Source organism: Pinus tabuliformis, chromosome 9 (assembly GCF_031772625.1).
Source record: "Pinus tabuliformis cultivar Carrire ecotype Pingquan chromosome 9, CPIR1, whole genome shotgun sequence".
NCBI lineage: Eukaryota > Viridiplantae > Streptophyta > Pinopsida > Pinales > Pinaceae > Pinus > Pinus tabuliformis.
Window position 1 is genome coordinate 1,305,897,056 of NC_142307.1, and position 10,688 is coordinate 1,305,907,743.

Below are 10,688 nucleotides of genomic sequence, written 5' to 3' on the forward strand. Positions count from 1 at the left end.
GCATGAAATAAAATAAAATGCAGAAAATAGACAACAACAAATAATATCGCACACCATCCATAATGATGACAAATATTTTCTTTTAGAAATCCTTACATGATAAAACTCAACTAGAAGGTGATGCTACTTTGCTCCATTTTTTGGTATGGAAATAATGTAAGTACAAAGGAGAAGGTACTCTTTATAAAATTATCTGAGACTTGTGGACGATTATGATACTAGAGAATGGTAACCCCCTCCGTTATGTTGTTTAATTCCTAGTACTAGTTTCCTTGCTCTACTATGGATCAAGATATAATCACATAGAATTGAAACCCTTTGTCTCCTAGTCGTTCGATTTTAACATAGCCCGATAACCAACTAGGGGTAAGATTTGATTCCTTTAAATCTCAATTAGATTTACAAACTTGATCCGTCTACTAATTTGTTCATATTCCACATGTGACTATCCCCTCATGAATAAGTAATGGGGCTTGATGTGGAATTCACCCATACAATGGTGGTCAAACATAGTAGGTAAACTTTCAGGAGGCATATATTTTTCATACAAACTTCCATTACCATGATTCTTGCATCTTTGAAATACACCCTCCTCCCACATCTACCCAAGTAACCGAAAAACTGAGGTAAACATGTGAAGAGAAGTTACTTTGATATGATTCGACCTCCTAAGTCACCTTATGGAAGTGGAACTGACGAAAACACACCATACATACCTTCCACATCAACAACAAGACTCTCAAGAACCATCCCAACCTCTCAGGTAATCAACCCCTGAGTCCCACTGAGTTTTTAGACCATTACACTCTTTGACTCTCCCTTTGATATGGGCATTCATGCATCTAAAGGGCTCTGAATGATCCCAAATCATGGTATGCCAGTGTCTAGGGACTTTCCTGCCCATTGCTATGTCTGCATCCCGATATTTGAGCCACTTTTTTAGGCCTAGAGCCCAGGTCACTGCCCATAACTAAATGAAACCTTCAGAACATAAAGATAACAATGGAACAATGATACAAATGAAATTACTTAAACAAGGGCTTGAATGGAACCCTAGTAGCAATGACATGCATTTCTTCAAACATATCACAAATATGTAGTCTACAGATGTAAACAACAAATCTAAGCATAGGGGTCTCATACTTATCTAAGATTCACTATGAGTCATTGTTTCCTTGTCACAATAGATGCATTATCATCTATTAGGCCATAGATACATTGTTCATTCAATTACAAGTAAAAACATGATGAGAGCCATACATAGCCACTATCATAATACATGTTCATAACCAATATAATAACAACAGAAATACCAAGGAAACAACAACCATATAATCCACGTATAAACCAATATAATACTCATGAATTAACAAGGCAAAATAACCTCATAGTAAGGATATAAAATCCAACCCAATATGGGACTACTATGTTCCACCCGACTGTAGACATGGTTGAGACAAATCTCTCTTTAGCTAGTCACCCCCGTGCCATATTCCAAGCATGAATGTGGGATCTCATAAAACACATCAATAAAAATCATCCAGGGCTTCCAGAGGCCAACAACCTCAACCCATCAAACAATGATTCCACCTCATGGTCGAACATCACAAAACCATCATTAGATTGGTCTCTACCCAAGCCTTCCATGGCTCCAGAGCATTTGTTCCAACCAAGGCTTCCAGGTCTAGTAACTCAATCCACAACTTATACAGGGCTCCAGAGCATTTGTCCAACCAAGGCTCCAAGACTAGTAACTCAACCCACCAAGTGCTCCTGAGCATTTTTCCAACCAAGGTTCCAAGACTAGTAACTCAACCCAAGATGTTACAGGGCTCCAGAGCATTTTTCCAACCAAGGCTCTAGGAACTAGTAAGACAAACCAAGCTAAATGAAACATGAGAACCAACCAAAAAAATAAATAAATGAATCCACAACACTATGGCTATCTAGGAAATGGAAAGGCTAGGAAATCCACTATCATTTAGGAAATCCTCCATGCCAGTGACAGATCATGACGAATAAATCACATGCATGTGCCAAAATTAGTGAGTAAAACATACATGCAACTTCGTACCTGCAAGAAAAACCTAATGTGGCTACTGATCGTGATGTCCTCTTGCGCTTTCCTACTCCTCCTCTTCTTTCTTGCTCCAAAACTCTAAGTATGCCACACTCTCCAAGAGCGCTCCAAGAAAAATCTAAGTGTCCAAGAGTATGAGAGAGAGAATAGAATGACACAAAACTATACTGACCAAGCTTACCCACTGATCCTTAGAAGCCTCTTTATTAATGAGGCCTCCATTTTCTTCATTTCTATTATTTTCCTTCATTTTCCTCCTCACATGCAACTTGTGACCTTTCACCTTCCTTTCCTCCTAATTTCCATTATTTTCATAAATAAATGAGCTAAAAAATTCCATTTTGCCTTTCCAAAGCCTTGGCCATTGCCTTGGCAAATTTCCTTAGCCATAATAACCGAAGTGAACACCCGCTAGGATGTTTTTTCCCACCATTCAACTTGAAATACGAGTCCCATGACCGTGGTCTTATATATTTTTACATGGATTTTTAACCAGGGCTGTTACAAAACCCTCCCGCTTGGGGGAACACCGTCCTCCGTGTTCAATGAAACCTATAACCAACAATACCATTGAAAACAAAACATACTTCCCATGGAGTGTAATAACACATCTTGTAGCAGTATTTACAATGACCATCTACTAAAACATGAAAAATATACCATTTACTGGAGCTTTATAGCACAACTCATTATGATATTTATAATAATAACCACACACACACACATACACATACACATATACACACATACTCTCTCGGACACTCCCTTGATATGGGCATGCATACGTCCATAAGGCTCTGGATGCTCACACATCACGGTATGCCAACATCCAATGACTTTTCTACCCAATGTTGTGCCTACATCCCTAGGATTTGAACCACTTTTTCAGGCCCAAAGCCCAGGTCACTACCCAAAACTAAATGAAACCTTCAAAACAAATAGATAACAATGGAATGATGATACAAATGCAATTACTTAAACAATGACTTGAATGGACCCCTACTAGCCATGATAGGAATTTTGTCAAACATATCACAAATATGTAGTCTATAGGTGTAAATAACAAATCTAAGCATAGGGGTCTCATACTTATCTGAGATTTTCTATGAGGCATTGTTTCCTTATCAAATTAGCTGCATTATCATCTATTAGGCCATAGATACATTGTTCATTCAATTACAAGTAAAAACATGATGAGAGTCATACATAGCCACTGTCATAATACATGTTCATAACTAGTATAATAACAACAGAAATACCAAGTAAACTACAACCATATAATCCACATATAAACCAGTATAATACTCGTGAATTAATAAGGAGAAATAACCTCATATTAAGGATACTAAAGCCAACCTGGTATGGGACTACCACGTTCCACCTGATTGTAGACATGGTTGAGTGAAATCTCTCTTCATCTAGTCACCCCCATGCCATATTCCAAGCATGAATGTTGGATCTCATAAAACAAATCAATCAAAACCATCTAAGACTTCGAGAGGCCAACCACCTCAACCCATCAAACAGTGATTCCACCTCATGGTCGAACATCACAAAACCATCACTTGATTGGTCTCTACCCAAGCCTTCTTGGGCTCCAGAGAATTTGTTCCAACCAAGGCTTTTAGGATTAGTAACTCAAACCACGAATTATGCAGGGCTCCAGAGAGTTTGTCCAACCAAGAATTCAGGACTAGTAACTCAACCCACCAAGGGATCCAGAGTGTTTGTCCAACCATGGCTCCAAGACTAGTAACTCAACCAAAGCTATTACAGGGCTCCAAAGTGTTTGTCCAACCAAGGCTCCAGGAACTAGTAACTCAACCCAAGCTAAAGGAAACCTGAGAACCAACCAAAAAAACAATAAATGAACCCACAACACCATGGATATCCATGAAATGGAAAGGCTAGGAAAATCCAATGTCAATTCTGGAAATCCTCCATGCCAGTGACAAAGTATGACCAATAAATCACATGCATATCCCATGCATGCCAAAGCTAGTGAGAAAAACATACACACAACTCGGTACCTGCAAGCAAAACTTGCTTTAGTTGCTGATCATGATGTCCTCTTTCCCTTTCTTGATCTTCCTTTACTTTCTTGCTCCAAAACTCCAAGTATGCCACACTCTCCAAGAGTGCTCCAAGAAAACTCTAAGTGTCCAAGAGTATGAGAGAGAGAATAGAATGACACAAAGCTACACTGACCAAACTTGCCCACTGATCCTCAGAAGCCTTTTTATCAATGAAGCCTTTATTTTCTTCATTTCAATTATTTTCATTCATTTTCCTCCTCACATGAAACCTGTGACATTTCACCTTCCTTTTATCTTAATTTCCATTATTTTCATAAATAAATGTGCCAAAAAATTTCCATTTTTCCTTTCCAAATCCTTGGCCATTTCCTTAGCCATAATAATCGAAGTGAACACCCACTAGGATGTTCTTTCCCACCATTCAGTTTGGAATACGTGTCCCACGACCATGTTATTATATATTTTTACATGGATTTTTAACTAGGGATATTACAGTCTCTAAGTGTAGAATAATGTCATGGGTTCCAGTGCTTAAGCAAGAGAGTTTTGACCCCCAAAAATGTCATTTAATGCCTCAAAATGGCTCTGAAAGGTTTCAATCCTTAATTCTCCAAACTAGGACCCAAAAATAGAAATGACCTTGTAAGTTGATTCCTCTAATTTTTCCATTATGAAAGAAATGAGATAGATGACAAACAATATAATTATCTAATCCAAATTAGTGCAAAGAAATAATGCACATGAGGTATAATTTATTGTCTATTTCATTTCTTTGAAATTTTAAGTTAGATCTATTGTATTGCAAGTAAATGATTATGGTTTTACTTCTTTAACCTAGCTTCTTGTTTAAAATTTTGAGTTTTTAATAATTAGGTTAAGTCCTTTAGGATAATCCTCCTTGTGATTCTTGTATAGTTTCTATTTATTAGTTTGATGCTCACTAAGAAATATTTTAAGATGTTTGGGGAATTCAAACTGTAAATATAAAAGGAGATACGAAAGAGTGCCTTACACCCAATGACCCATCTTGATATCCATCAAAACTCTTATGAATATTTTTCTTATTCAATATTGTTTATACTTGTAAAGCCTCATAAATAGTCCTAGTATGCAACAAAGTTGACGCACCATGACAACTAGTGCTACGAAATGGGACCCTCCACTTAAGAGGATGTCCTGACTCCATTGAGGGGGATACATTGTTTAAACATATAATCAAATCTTTAACATGAGAAACCAAGTTATTAGAGAAAGAGGAAAACAACCTATCTTATTCTTTTCATTGATTTAGCTCCTTGATTTGATATCGAAGGCATCCAATTTCTTCTTTAGCTCGTCAAAGTTGAGTCCTTTGGTCAACCATAATATCCATTGTTGTAGTCAAACTAATAACAAATTGATTGTACCTAAATTAAAGTTGTAGCTCCTCTTCCTATGGACTTAGAATTTCCTTGTCAATTTTATGCTATTGATCTCTTCTAAACATTGTACCAATAATCCTTAAGTCCTAGAATGACAACATTCTTGGATAATTAAAGTGGCATGTAAACCACTATTTTTAATAGAGGTGAGTAGATAATGAATAGGTATAATCACCCTTATTTAACTAATAACATTCCTTGTAGCTATTGTAGACCCCACAGATAATTAAATGTGGCCAAGTAAGAAAGAAAACCAACCAGGTTCCCAATTAGTAACTTTCATGCACATAAATAGAACTTGTCTTATTCATTAACTAGAATTTGAATCTTCCCTCTCTCATTAACCTACATGACATATAAATTCCCATGCATTAACAACTTCATCCCATCCTTCAACTCTAATTTACTTAGTCTTCTCACATGACTACTACTCCCTCCCAAAACCATGGAAAATTACACACCCCTCACGACCCTCCTTACCTATGTCAACTTGTTAGTTCCCCACTAATATCTTGGGGTATCTGTGCCACAATCCTCAGTTAGCAAGATCAGGGGACTGCACCTCCCTCACATCAAACAAAATAAGATAGCCATATCCTTGATGTCATAATTCCAAAGAAATGGAGGTGCAAGGGATGGGTGCACTCCATATATATCTCATACATAAAATGATGAAATCATAAATTTCACCTAATCTCGTACAGAAAGAAATTGTACTTTCCCACCCATGGCCAGGTTGGCCCTCCAAAGGAATACATGAACATTACTCTCTTGAACTATATTTACACTCATAATCATGCATGCTTCCATGTTGTCCCTTGAATTTGAAAACATATGTTTAATCCTCCATATCATTGCAAATGCATGAATTGATTATTAAGGAATTGTATGATAATCCACCTATTCATTTATAAGAAGGGTTCCTAGTTCTAAGGTAGTGCCTCGATTAACCAAGATATATGCTTCCTTGTTATTTTGTTGAAGAACATGGATCACTTATTGTGATAAAAAACTTTTTATAAGAGAGAAAATACTTTTTAAGGTTTTTCTTAACCTCAGATCCACTAGATAGGTGATCAATAAACTACCTTGGATATTCCATTGGATAATTCATCACAATAGATATTCTAAAGATATAATAAAAATCCAAAATCTACACTGTGAGGGTTAATTTTTCTTTACATTTCTAGATTCGTTACTTACTGTGTTATGAATATGCATGAAAGATGTAAAATAGAGAATATACACAAATACAATCACTCACAACCAAAATAATATAAGGTATGACGTAGGAAATCCTTAGAGGAGAAAACCCAGTTGGAAGATGAGGCTACTATGATATTTCTTTCTCTGCATGTAAATGGATGCAAGTAAAAAAAAGTGAGACCTATGGCGTGTGGGATGATACAATACACAAATACTCTTTTTTCTCTCTCTCTATTTATTCTTTCCTAGCTACTCTTCTCATATATGGAAAAAAATCACTCGAATAGAATGAAACCCCTTTTCCTCTTAGTGGCTTGGTTATAACACTACTCAATAACCTACTAATGGTTAAATTTTACCCATTCAACCCTCAATATGACTTATAAATCGATTGTTATAGAGTTTTCATCATAATTTTGATGTGGCTAACACCTTTTCCATGAGTAACAAGGAATGATGTGGAATTCTCTCAAATTGTAGTGGTCAATAAGTTAACTTATGAGAGGCACAACTTTCTCATATGAGTTCTAATTGAGGTGATTCTTGTGCCATTATAAAGGTACCAACATGTAGATTATGGACCAAAAAAAGTGGTCATTTAATGCCTCAAAATGGCTCATAAGTTTTTCACCCAAAATTTTTCAAAATAGGACTGCTAGTAAAAATGACCTTACAAGTTGATTCCTCCAAATTTTCCACTCTAAAACCATTAAGATGGATGAAAAATAATATATTGATCCAATCTAGATCATACCTCCCCATTTTTGGAGGCTTATGGCCCCCAAAATAATTTAGTAAATGAAGTGAGGGAATTTTTCTCAATGCCTTCTCCCTGGAGTACCATTTAGCCTTGTTTGAAAGTTGTACTTTCAACTCAAGATGCCAAAGGTCATGTTGCCCATGTCTTGTAGTTCTAGACCTATTCTACAAAATTGTATCCTCTGTCAACTCTGCTTGATATTATGGTTCCACATCGTCTACATAAGCTAGGACATGTTCCTCTTCTTGATTTAACATGGAAGGCTCATAGAGTTTCAAATTTTCTACATTCACCATAGAGTAAATGTGCATGTATGGGGGTATATTGGTTCTGTATCTCTCCTCCACCTATCACATATCCTCGATACACCAAATATTATTGTGTAAGCTCAAAATTCTTGAGATTTTCTAGCAACTCATGCTTCTTCAATGTCTCTAGCACCTGCATCAAATGTTAGAACTCCTCCAAGGTAGCATTGCATATTGGTATATTATCCAAATAAATAGTAACAAATGAATCTAAAAGAGAGTGCTATGCATAATTAATTAACCTCACAAACATATATGGTGCATTGCATAGGCCGAATAGCATGACTAACCACACATACAAACATTTCCTGGTTTTGAAGGTGCTCTTCTAGGTATCTTCATCTTTGACCTCTAGTATATCATCTATCCTAGGTAGGGGATACCTATTCTTGAGTATACTTATGTTTAATTCCTTGAAATCAATGCACATCTTCCGTCACATACTTCTTAAGCACAAATATAATGGGTGACCTACATGGTGAGGTACTTGGTCGAATAAAACCATGTTCTAGTAGTTTTTGCAACTACTTCAACTCATTTGCCTTTATAATGGATTTCTTGTACATTCCAATCTTTGGCAACAAAGAGTCTAGCAACAACGATATCTTGTGCTCCACTGCCCTCTTGGGTGGTATCCCTTTAAATTCCTGTAACACACCCTTGTATCCTTGTATCAAATTTTCCATTTATTTCTTATGGTCCTTAGTACACCCCTCTATGGATAATTTAGCTCTTATGGACCCTTCTATAGACTAATTCTCTTAAAAATAACAAAAACATATTTCTGGCTAGAATTGATCAACTTTTTGGACTAGTTGACACTTACTAGTGATATATTCTACTTTCCCTTGTGTGCGCTAATGATGAAGGATTTTGTGTCTTTGCTGAAGTGGTATTGTTTCACTATTTTCATGAATATCACATCTTGCATGTACATATAGGGAATCCTAAAAATAACGCCACATACATATATTGGAACTACATTCATTTCTTCTTCAACAATAAAGTTAGCACTGATAACAAATTTGAATTTGCATTGTTTGGTTACCTTTGTCTCTTGTTTCTTTTTGACCCATCCCAATGGATATGGGCTAGGATGGTCATGAGTCCCCAAACCCAATTTTTTGACCAGATTTGTTGCTATGAGATTTGCTTATGATTTTGAGTCGACTAGAGCATCAATTTTCATCTTCTTGACACACACCTTTATCATATTAGAGGAATTTTGAGGTCTAAAATGGGCCTCTTATGGAAATTATAAGATAATAGTGGAAATACTAAAATAAGATTAGATTTTATCATCAAATTTTAGAGGGAAAAAAGGAAAAAACTACTTTTTCAAATCATATTTTCAACTTATCTCCCTATGGGTTTACTCAATTTTCGAGAGAGAGCACTCGTTGGATGAAAAATTTGATTCCTCATCCAATGAGTACCTACGTTTCATACTCTCTATGGACCTTGCTACACGAAAAATGAGAAATACATGAAAAACGTGATTGCAATCACGTTTTTGATGTATTTTTCATTTTTCGTGTTGGAGGGTCCATCAAAAGTATGCAACATGGGTACTCCTTGGATGAGGAATTAAATTTTGGATCTAATGTACTATAGCTTGAAATTTTAGTAAAACCTTAGGGAGATAAGTTGAAAATACGAGTTGAAAATACAGTTTTATTATTTTATTATTTTTTAATCTTTTTACCTTTTTACTCCAAAAATGGTGAATCGTCCCCCATGGTTGACATAATCATCTTGAATCCTATTGGTTCTTATAAAATTTATTTTGGTTGTACATTTTTCTTAGGAGGCCCATTTTAGACCTCACAATTTCTCTAATGATGGAAGAGTTTCATCATTTCCTTCTCTTCTTGTTGCTGAAGGATACTCAAATTCACCCCCTTCTACATTGATGTATACAAACTTGTCTCATCTACACTTGATCTACTTTCCACCCGATTACTCGACTCTATGGCCTAGGGTTTTTCTTCTTACCATCTTTCTTTCATTTCTTTGAGTTGAGCTTTAGATGCAACTTACAACACTTCTTCTATGTATGACCATTAATGTTATAGTGGTTGCAGTGGCTATTGGTATCTTTTCACTCGTGTGTTGTGGCTATTGTATTTTCTTCATTTCCCCATTTCTTCTTATTCATCCCCTCCTTTGCATCTTCTTGGTTCTCCTTCTACTTTGACCCACTTGATTTCCCTTTCTTTTTCCCTATGTTCTCTAGGTACTACACTTGTACACGAGCCTCATCCATTGTTCTAGGTTTGAACACCATCACTTGCTTCCACATTGGATGCATAGACTGCACATATACTTTAGGAATATTTCTAAGTTCTTTGGGGAGATACCCAACATTATGCCCATATTTCTACATTTTGTGGTGTACTCCCGTACACTCTGCCACTGTCTATGTTTGAAGTAATGCCACCAGATCCACTAGTTCTCTACATCCCTAATAGGGTAAACTATGACTTTATGAGAATTTTGAAATACTCCCAGTTAGTCACTTAAGGGTCTTCCTCCAAAATCGTGGTATCTATGTGTCTTTCCCAAAAGTCAGGGAATGATTCCCTAATTTCAATTGAGAAAATGATTTTTTTTTGTTCTTTCTCTATGTGGTGAACACTAAAATAAACCTATAACTGTTACAACATGTGATTTAACTTCAAAGCATATATATCACCTTGATATTTCCATTTTGAATAAGGATTGTGAATGGTTCATGACACTCAAATTGGGTTGTTTCTTTTGGATTCTTTCTTAGATTCCCTCTCTAGTTCTTCTTGATCCCCCAATCCCCCTATAATCTGACCTATGAGTTGGAAACTCCATCTTCTTCGATTCCCAACTTGTTCTCTAGAGCCA